Source organism: Fukomys damarensis, unplaced genomic scaffold (genome assembly GCF_012274545.1).
Source record: "Fukomys damarensis isolate Sample0158 unplaced genomic scaffold, DMR_v1.0_HiC HiC_scaffold_12, whole genome shotgun sequence".
Lineage (NCBI taxonomy): Eukaryota > Metazoa > Chordata > Mammalia > Rodentia > Bathyergidae > Fukomys > Fukomys damarensis.
In genome coordinates, this window is record NW_022900924.1 from 21345209 (window position 1) to 21354825 (window position 9617).

Here is a 9617-nt window from a genome sequence, read left to right on the forward strand (position 1 = left end):
AGCCCAGAGTGCAGAGGGCAGGTGAGTCTTCCCTGGACCACACCCGACTCTTCATTCCTGAAGACAGGAAAGAATGAAGTTCCCACAAGTCCGGTCCCAATCAACCAGGTCGGAGCTAGTCGGAGAGGGACATTGTGGGTCCCAGTGCTGAAGCCTGCAGTTTGCTGGGTAGATTACATGTTGCTGATTTATTCACTGTTTGGTTTTATTTACTTTCAGGTGTCATGGCCAGTAGGATGGAGAGTGTGCTTAGGAAGATGCTCCAACGCACGCACACTCACACAGAATCATGAGACTGCAGTGCACAGAGTCACCGAAACAGGAGCCTTCCTAGCTACGAACTGAGTAAGTGCTGCACTGTGGTGACTGTCACACTGGGTGTATCCCTGTGCCCGTGTGACGGGGTCAACTGAAGACAGGGTGGGGAGTGAATCCGGGGCTCTGATGACAGCCTTGTCTGTGATGGGCTCCAGGCCACCGACACGCAGAGTTCTGGGACAAATGAACCCCAGAAGCACAGGAGAGGACCCCTGAGCCCACAATCCCCGTCGGAGAGTCAGGCCTCGTCCTCACACCTCCCATGCAGCTCTGCAGAGCAGGAATCAGTCCCCAAGCAAACAAAAGAATAAGACACACATATGTGTAAATACCGAATAGCTTCTCCGGTGTGAGCAACTGAAAGTGTAAATAAGATCCAAATTGTATAACTGACAATGAAATAGGAAGACAAGGGCTAAAGGCATAGGGGAAGTGGGAAGGGTAGGAGAAAGGAAATAAGGGCAAAGAAAAAAGATGAGAACAGGAAAAAATGGAAACAAAGTCTTTGTAAATAGGGGAGGGTGGAGGGGATGAAGGGAGGTCAGGGTATGGGGAAAAAATGAGAACCAAGACCTGTCATGTAAAGGTACAAGATCCCAATGATGAATGTAACTATGCTGTAAACCTAGAAAGTACCAATAAACTCAATGAAAATAAAAAAGGTAAAGCCAACAGAAGAGAGGGGGGAGGGAGGGGGAGAGAGAAGAGAGAGAGAGAGAGAGAGAGAGAGCACACTCTTGGGGTGCAGCAGAAGCTGTGCTCACGAGTCACTGGTCCCACTGAGTCTTCAGACCCCACACTCCGTGCCTGGGTAGCTACCACAACTCTAAGGTAATTTAAAGGTTCAATGCCCACTTCCTAAGGGCTTCCGGACCCCTTCACACCCTGAGTACATTGTGTTTCCTAACATTCAGTGTTAATAGCAAAGCAACTGCATTTTTAAAGAAACTCTTCATTGACAACTAACCCACAGAACCTGCTTTCTGGATCCCAGACTAAGCGGGTGCACTGAGCCGAGCGGCTTTCTCCAAAGCGCAGTCCAGGAAGGCCAGCCCAGTCCCGGGCGTGCGTGAGCTGTCAGTTTGTCTCCTATCTGAACAGGTCAAGGGCCAGAGCAACCACTCTGTGTGAACCTCAGGCTGGGGAGATCTTAGTTATAACAGCTTTATCTTCATGCTTTCTTTTACTTAAGAATAAAAAATGAGCACAACTCAAGCAAGACCCATAGTGATGGCGTTTGCACAGCCAGTGACAAGAGCCTGTGCAGAGTCACGCTTACACCATTCGGTAGCTCAACAGGAGCCACCCTTGGTTTCCATTTACTGTACTGTCAGTCACCTGCCATGAGCTCGCTCAGTAGTCCTTTATGAATTGTGTTTGAACGCATCAACAAACCAATGGAAAATCTATGAGACATTTCATTGAGAAACAAAGATTAAGACAAAGTGTCATTGGGCCGGGGATTTGGCTCAGTGGTTCCACCTCCTGCCTCGCAAGTGCAAGGACCCAAGTTTGATCCCCAGTACCAAAAAAAAAAAAAAAATGTCACTGACTGTTTGCCTCGGGTACTTGTGTGCATGTGTTCAGGTTATAGTCAGGAAGGGTTAAGCTGCACTGCACTAGCAAGGGAACCCAGAGCTGAGGGGCATGTGTGAAGTGGGTACAATTCTCTCCTCGCTCTCTCTCTCTCTCTCTCTCTCTCTCTTTCTCTCTCTCTCTCTCTCTCTCTCTCTCACACACACACACACACACACAATGTGCCCATCACAGATAAACCTTACCCACCAAGAGGAGAGGAAGCTGTCCCTGTACCGACGGCTCCTAGTTAGATTCCACGCTTCTCGTAGCCATTGGGAGCTGGGTTTTCTTTCTCTTTAGTATCGTGTTCCTGGAGGGAGGCATAATTCAATTCCAATCGAGTTCCGTTCTAGCCCCTTCACAACAGGGCTGGAGACTGAATCCAATTCACAGAATGACATGTTCACACAGATCCCCACTCCCAGAAGCAGGTCTGGGACAGCGGGAGTAAGGACAGAGACGAATCAAACAGTTGCTACAGCGCTCTGAAATCGTGCAGCTCGAGTCAGAGAGCATGGGCAAACCTGGCCAGAGGACATTTGGAAGGTGCCATGCGGCACCTGGGGTTCACGTGAGCTGGTCCAGCCACCGAGGCTTTGACAAATCCTACAGGTTTCTCAGGCTCCCGAGTTCCCCTGGCTGGGCCAGTGGGTTTGGCAGTGAGACACTGCAGCCCCATTCAATCAGCTGGAGTACTGATCCTCGATGAGGAAATAATTAAATGCAGATCTCCTGCCCATACAAAGATCGGGGATGGCACAGGCTCATTAAATGCTAGGCTGGCCCTGGAGGGAGGTCACAGAGATTTGCTTGCTCTCAAGATGCCAAGACTGGAAGCAGCCTCAGCCCGCCAGGGCCAGGCAGGCACCGTCCAGGAACTCGTGGTCATGTACTCTGTCCAGAGGGGAAAACACACACACACACACACACACACACACACACACACACACACACACACCATCTCTGCATCTCTGCAGCAAGCAGAAAGTGACCTCAGAACCAGGCATCACGCAGCACTCGCACTCGGAGACAGGGCAGATAAGCGGACACAGCCAGAAAGGGCCTGCTCCAAAGAGGGCTCAGCCACTGGGGGAGGTGTCCCCAAATGGAGGAGCAGCGCCCTTTGAGTTTAGAGTTTAGAGTGCGAGTGCAGTCTGCACACTGGGACTGGTGCATGCTAATTTCCTGAGGGGATGCTGGAAAGTCAGGGAGTTCTGCTTCCCTGCAGGCCCAGGGAAACTTCACTTTATCATCGTTTAACATCCTCCACCTCCTCTACATCTGGTCTCGTGCACCACCCATGGGGCCTGAGTTAGACGGGTGCTGCCATCCTGCGGGGCACAGGAGAGTAGCACATGCCCCCCTGTCCTGTCCAGAGCCAGGATGGAGCCGCCTACGCTCACAGGCAGCTGCTCCAGAGCTCTTTGCTGCCATCCCCACCCCAGCTCTTTGAGGACTATGGCCTGCTGGGTGGCAGGTCACGCCAGGGTAATGAGCCCACACAGACGGGCAAGCCTTGCAGAGTCGAGAATCACCGCGTGCTCTCGGCACTGGCTCTGAACAGAGATTGGGGCCCGGGCAGCGCCCCTCCAGACCATACCGCTCTGCACACAGAGGACGGACGCGGCCTGCGCCCACCCTGGAGCCTCCCTCCGGCCAGCACGCTGAGGGTGGATTGGCCCAGTCAGAAGGCTTCATGTTTACTGATGCTTAGGAAGACCTGATTGAGGAAATACACAAAAAAGCAGAGCCAAAGCACATTCAGAGTTGCCTTTACAACTATTTTGTTGTCAACAAACTTAAAAAATGTGCTGCTCAACTGAGATGCCCGATCTGAGGCTGAAGGCCCCAATATGCATGGGGCTGCGCTTGCGGCAGCCCAGTGCTTTGCCAGACTCCAGTGCTTTGCCAGACTCCAGTGCTGCTGCACGCACTGTTGGGGCTGCAGGTGTGAAAAGTTGGGTGGCGGGGGGAGGCTGCTGAGTGAGAGACGCCGGCAGGCAGTGGGTGCTCTGCACAGACGTAGCAGGCAGGATGCCTGTGGCCTGCACGCTGGGTCACCAGACAGGATTGAGCCAGAGAGGCACCCGCCTCTGCCAAACAGACCCAGACCCTTGTGAGGGCTGGGATGAGCTCCTCGGTTCTTCCAAGCAATCCGGCCCCTATCAGAGCATCCTGTGCACTGTGATGATTATTTAGCAAAGCAGAGGCTGCACAGACAATACCAGGTCAAGTGAGCGCAGGCACCTGGTCTGGATGCGCCCAGAGGTGCAGCAGGCAGTGGCCAAGGGCCTGGTGCACGCAGGAAGCTCATGCTGGCATCACAGCCCACTAGCTCTCTGCTGCACAGGCCTGAACATGCCTCCTTCTCTGTCCCTTTCCTCTTTGTGCCTGAGGATGCCAGATGAAAAGCCAGCCATATAAATGGACAATGGCCAATAAGATATTAGAACTCACTGTCACCTCAGGGACCACGCATCACCTGGGTAGCCAGCTGCTCAGAACCGCTGGAGCATGGTCCAGGTGAAGCTGCTCTTGACGCACCTGGCTGGGTGCAGAGACACCAGAAGAGGGGGCAGGGAGGGCACCAGCTTCATCAGTGGGTTCACCCAGCGTTGAGTTCACAGCCGATGTGCTGTCAGGAGGTGGGGTCAAGGTGAAGGAAGTGGGCCAGAGGGGCAGGCTTTGGAAGGGTATGCGCTCCACCCTGCTTTTCTCTCACTACTTCTCCCTCTCCCTCTCTTTCCTTTCTCTCTCCCTTTCCATCTCCCTCCCTTCCTTCCTCCTTCCTGGATGCCATCAGATAAGCAGATTTCTCCCCAACGCCCTTCTACCACGATGTTCCTGCCTTGGAGCCAGTGGACCATGGACTGAATCCTCGGAAACCATGTGCCAAAATAAACCTCTCCTCCTTTAAGCTGTGTATGCCAGGTGTTTTGTGCCAACAACATGAAGGTGCCTAGCACCTGTGCCTGCCAACATCTCTATGTTTTGCCCCACTTCCTATGCAGCCCCAACCAGAAGCATCTAGGCATGCTCCCCAACCAAGCCCAGAAGACACAGTCAGTCCTCCCAGCTGCTCCCGCAGCTCCCATGAGCACAGCACCCTGGCATGCAGCAGCTGCTCCTCACTCTACAGCTGTGACTCTTTTCTGCCACCCCGCCCGCCTCCAGAACTGCACAGCACAGAAGTCACGGCCAGTACCTGGGGTCGTAGGCTCCGGGTAAATGGCCTGTGGGATTCTCCTTGGGTTGATCTTCAGTTACTTTCCTGCAGAGGTCACACTTGCTCTCTAGTGCTGTTGCCAGGATGCGATCCATTTTTAAACATGCCAGTCCCAGAGCGGTGCCCCACACCGGTGAGTACCACTGCCTTTATCTCTGGGAGGCCTAAGCCCAAGACTCTTTCAAAGTAGCATCAAGACCTGGTGACTCCCTTTCTCTCTGTGCTCCTGCTCTCCTGGGGCATTGACAGAGAGCTGGGTTTCCGCGGAAAAGCGGGAAGGGAGAATAGAAACTGAACACCAAAAGTGAAGGCCCCGGGGTAGGCCTTGAGTGTTACCCATGAAAGTGGCCTGATGCTCTTCACGCCCTTGAGCACCTCCCCCGCTTACCCCAAACCTGGCTGTGTACTGGGGACGCTGCTCACAGGGCCAGCTTTCCTACACACAGAGAAAAGAAGGCATCTCTCGAGGGGATGCGGGGAGGAAGGGGCATCTCCTCAGGGACTCTTCTGCTGTTATTATTTGATTTTTCTCAGATTCGTCCTGGCTGGAGATCCTGCTCAGCATGTACGAAAATAGATTTCCCCACATGCAGGCTCCAGCCCAAGAGAGGATAAATTGTTTTGCTCCCCTCTGTTTGAAGCAGAGATGGAAACTGATGGAGTCCAGCACAGCGTCCTGCACAGGGGTCTGGATTTCAACAGGAGCTGGACCTGGGCCCCAAGGAGAGGTGGAGGGGCTGGGGTGTCCCTGCTCTCAGAACAGGGATGGGCTGGGTGAGGGCCCTCACCCACTCCGCGGACGCTGGGCCTTTCTCCAGAACCCCATAACCTCATTGTTGCCCAAACTCCTTTTCATTGGTTCGCACGCTCTTCAATCCCTTTAGACTGGAATGCATTGTGCTGCGCCAGGAGAGACAAAGGGGAGAGAGGCGACCAACAAAAAGCACCCCACAGCCTTTGTGAGAAGTTCTCGCGCAGCGCAGGTGCCAGGCCAGCTTTCCAGCAGCTCCAGAACGCAAGTGCCTCCTCCGCCCCCAGCCCGGGACCTGGACCCGGGGCCAGCACACACATGGGTGAGCCCTGCAGACCGGGCACAGCCGAAGCTGCCAGGCAGGGGCCCCTTAGAAATGAGAACCGGCTCCTTCACTGGGTCCTCGGAGCGGACAGGAGGGCAGGTCAGCAGTTAGTGGGCGTCGGGGGGTGCAGAGCCGCGGGTCAGCAGTGCACCCCAAGACTCCAGAGGCTCTTCAGATTAGTGCAGCCCAAACTGGACGCTGCTCCAACACACTCCAAGTACGTAATGCTTCCGAGAGGACCGGTTTCCCCCCCTGTGCTACTGATGAGCCAGGAGCTCTCCCAGGCACAACTCGGGCCAAGGCTCCTCCCCACCATACGCAGCTTCTGAGGAAGCTTTCTGGGCATGCGCTGCTGAGAGAGTACAGCACACGTCGGGGCAGCAAGGCAGGGCCACATGGTGTGCTCGACAACCATTGGTTGGGAAATGGTCACGTGGACTCCAAGAACTGCAAGGAGGCTGGGAATTAAATATTACCCTGATAAGGAGAGGAAATGGGTTCAGCGAGAAGGGATCCGGTCTGTGCTGCAGTTCGTGCACTCAGCCTCCAGTCTGATTAGGGGAGGGTTGTAAAATCCAAAGAGGAAAGCAGGGAACACAAACCCTCACTGCCTGCATCCTCCTCGGAGGGAACGGTTGAGTGCGTGGGGTAGATCGCCTTCCTCCGTGGTAAAAGAGGCCACAGTGCTGGAAGTGGATACAAAATCACTCTTCTTCCCCAACACCGAGAGACACACACAAGGTGTTTGCTTGGGAAAAGTAAGATGCTGTAATTTATTCACAAGTAAAACTTGGAGAAGACTTTTTACTTCGTAAATGAGGAAACCAGCAAACTTTAGGGTAGACAGTCTCCATGTGTCGGACACAACAGGATGTGGAGAAAGCAGCGGCTTGGGTGGCAGGGGTGGTGCCCGCGGCAGAGCTCAGGCGAGCCCTTACATGGGCAGTAACCGGCAGGCTCGCGGCAATGTCCACTGCTCCACCCGATGTAGCCAAACCTCCCGTTAAAAACTTGCCTGAAGGAGGAACTGAGTTATCCCCGTTTTCCAAGAGAGGAAGAAGAGTTTGCGGAATGACTCAGATGTGGGTCTCCCCCACCGGCCTATAGAACTGTCGTCACAATGAGCGGGGGACAGGACCCGGGTTCCTGCCCTGCGTCTGCTCTTGGCATGACCTGTGGAGTTTGGGGCAGCTGCTGGCGGTCCTCCTGGGAATCTGCATCGCAGGACTGGCTCCTGCGAGAAAAAGGATGGAGAGGGAGGAGGAGGGGGAAAGTGGGCAGGCTCAGTTCCAGGGCTGGAATTCTGGACAGAAGGGTGACTGTCCCCGCTCCTCTTGGGGTCCAAGTCAGGGTGTTGGGGTGGCTTCTCAGAGGGCTTTGGAGTCTTTGGGAGACCGACGACTGCCACCCACACATGCAAGACCTGCCGCCCTCACACTGAGGAGCCCTGCTGCCTGCTGGTAGCTCAGGTTCAGACACCTGAACAGGAGGGGACAGTTACTGGCTGCTGGTGGCCACTGTCACCTTGCTTAGGGTCCTTGTCACAGCCAAGAACTTCAGGTGCAGGTGGGTCTGACTGTGTTCAACACCCCAGGCCACCAAATGAGCACCTTGGCAATTGCTGCTTACTAATCAATGAAGTAAAGGAAGGAAAACTACTTAACGTCAGAATTAACTTCATCCTTTGTAAAATTGAGATGACAATAGCTCCTTCCTGAAAGGTGCTGTGTGTGTGTGTGCGTGTGTGTGTGTGTGTGTGTGTGTGTGCACATATGAATTAAGTGTAATTATGAGAAGTGTGCAGCATGCATTGGCTTCCCCACGGCCAGAGCTTTCCTTCTCCTCATGTGTCTCCGTTTCCTCTTCTGTTAAGCATCCCTATTTGGGAGAATATTGTCTGCCAGCCAAACTTTAGTCATCAAAAAACATTAGCCACTTCCTATAGGAAGTGAAAGGACTTTATAGAGTTGTTTTCTCTTTATTTCCTATACCCTCGGGTGATGAGGTCCATCCTCACATCTGCCACATTTGCAGGATTCGTGTACCTTGCTCTGCTTATTTTTAAAAAACATCACTTCTGCACAGTATCTATGTGCATGTTTATGGTGCTCATTGCATCCCCTGTCTTCTCTGTCACATGTTAGGTAGTCAGAGGACAGACAGACATGTAAACAATTTACGCAGAAAGCAGAAAAAAAAATCAGAAAGATACTAAAAGTCAAAGTTTTTTTCCTTTAAAAATATAACATTACCTGTGAAAATGTGTTTTGTGTCAAAACTTTATACGATGCCATAAATAATAAGCCTTTACAATGTGAGACCTTGATCAGCCATATATATTTTTATGGCCCACTTTTCTGCAAATTCATTATTAGATAATAAAAATTTATATTTTTTAAAATTTCATTTTCAGTAAGTATAAATGAGAATGATGCCAGTTTTTCTTGGCAAAGGCAAATGGCTTTTGATAATTTTTAATTTTACAAGGATCTTCCTGCTGATGCAATGATTCCTGTAGCTATTTAGAATATTATGGGCAGGGGATTTAGCTTAGTGGCTCCACTGCCTGCCTCTCAAGCACAAGGTTCCAAGTTTGATCCCTGATACCAAAGGGAAAAAAAATATCATATAGGTGGCAAAAAATTGATGCAAATGTCTGGTAAATTATTGTGAAATACTTCCTATAGTACATGATGAGCTGCTGATTCTTGCAGAAGCTTTTCTTTTCTGAAAATATTTAACTTTTGTTGCAAATCAGTTTTGTGTCTGTCTAAATTTAATTTTGAATGTGAATTTATGCAGAAGCATCTTGGCATCTCATCAGTCCACTCCTGCACCTTGTGGACATCTTCAAGGCAGGGCAGGTGGCTTTCTGATTCACCTATAATTCAAGCATATCTACAGCTCTGTCTGCAATTTAAAAATTAACCTTGAGCTGTCTTGTTAGCAATAATCTGAAGCACTCTACGAAAACAGCACTGTGTTCCCTCGAATTCAGCACTTTTTTCACTTAATTTCTATGTCCAAATGTAGAGAAGAAGAGCTTTGGCTGTTTTGTCAGGCACTGTCAGCTTGCCCATTTATTTGGTAATGACTTGCTGGCGTGTTCCATCTTTGTACTGAGGTCCCAGAAAGGGGCTGCAGGGCCTGGCAGGCACCGGCCCCACCCTGGACCCGTGCTTGAAGCCCCTTCCCCTTCTGGGGTGGCCCTTGACCCTTGGCCTGGAGGTGTAGCCTGTGCATGCAGCTGGGACTCCCCAGACAGGGCCTGGCACCCACACAGGTGTCACCCGAGTCGCATAAGTGCTTCCTGGGCTCATTGTTCAACTCCTGCAGGAGCCCAAGTCACCTCCACCTTCCTCCCCTTCAGCCATAAATGCCATGGACACAGCCCCTGCAGTTTACAAAATCTTCAGAGG

General features: G+C 52.0%; 1 long non-coding RNA gene across 1 annotated transcript; it reads right to left on the bottom strand.

The window, feature by feature from the left end:
• Positions 1-203: 203 nt before the first annotated feature.
• Positions 204-5673, bottom strand: LOC104848377. The gene is made up of 4 exons (XR_002024723.2): positions 5511-5673; positions 5102-5195; positions 2104-2206; positions 204-588 (listed from the first exon to the last, which is right to left on the bottom strand). It is a non-coding gene; the product is annotated as an uncharacterized LOC104848377 (long non-coding RNA).
• Positions 5674-9617: the final 3944 nt, after the last annotated feature.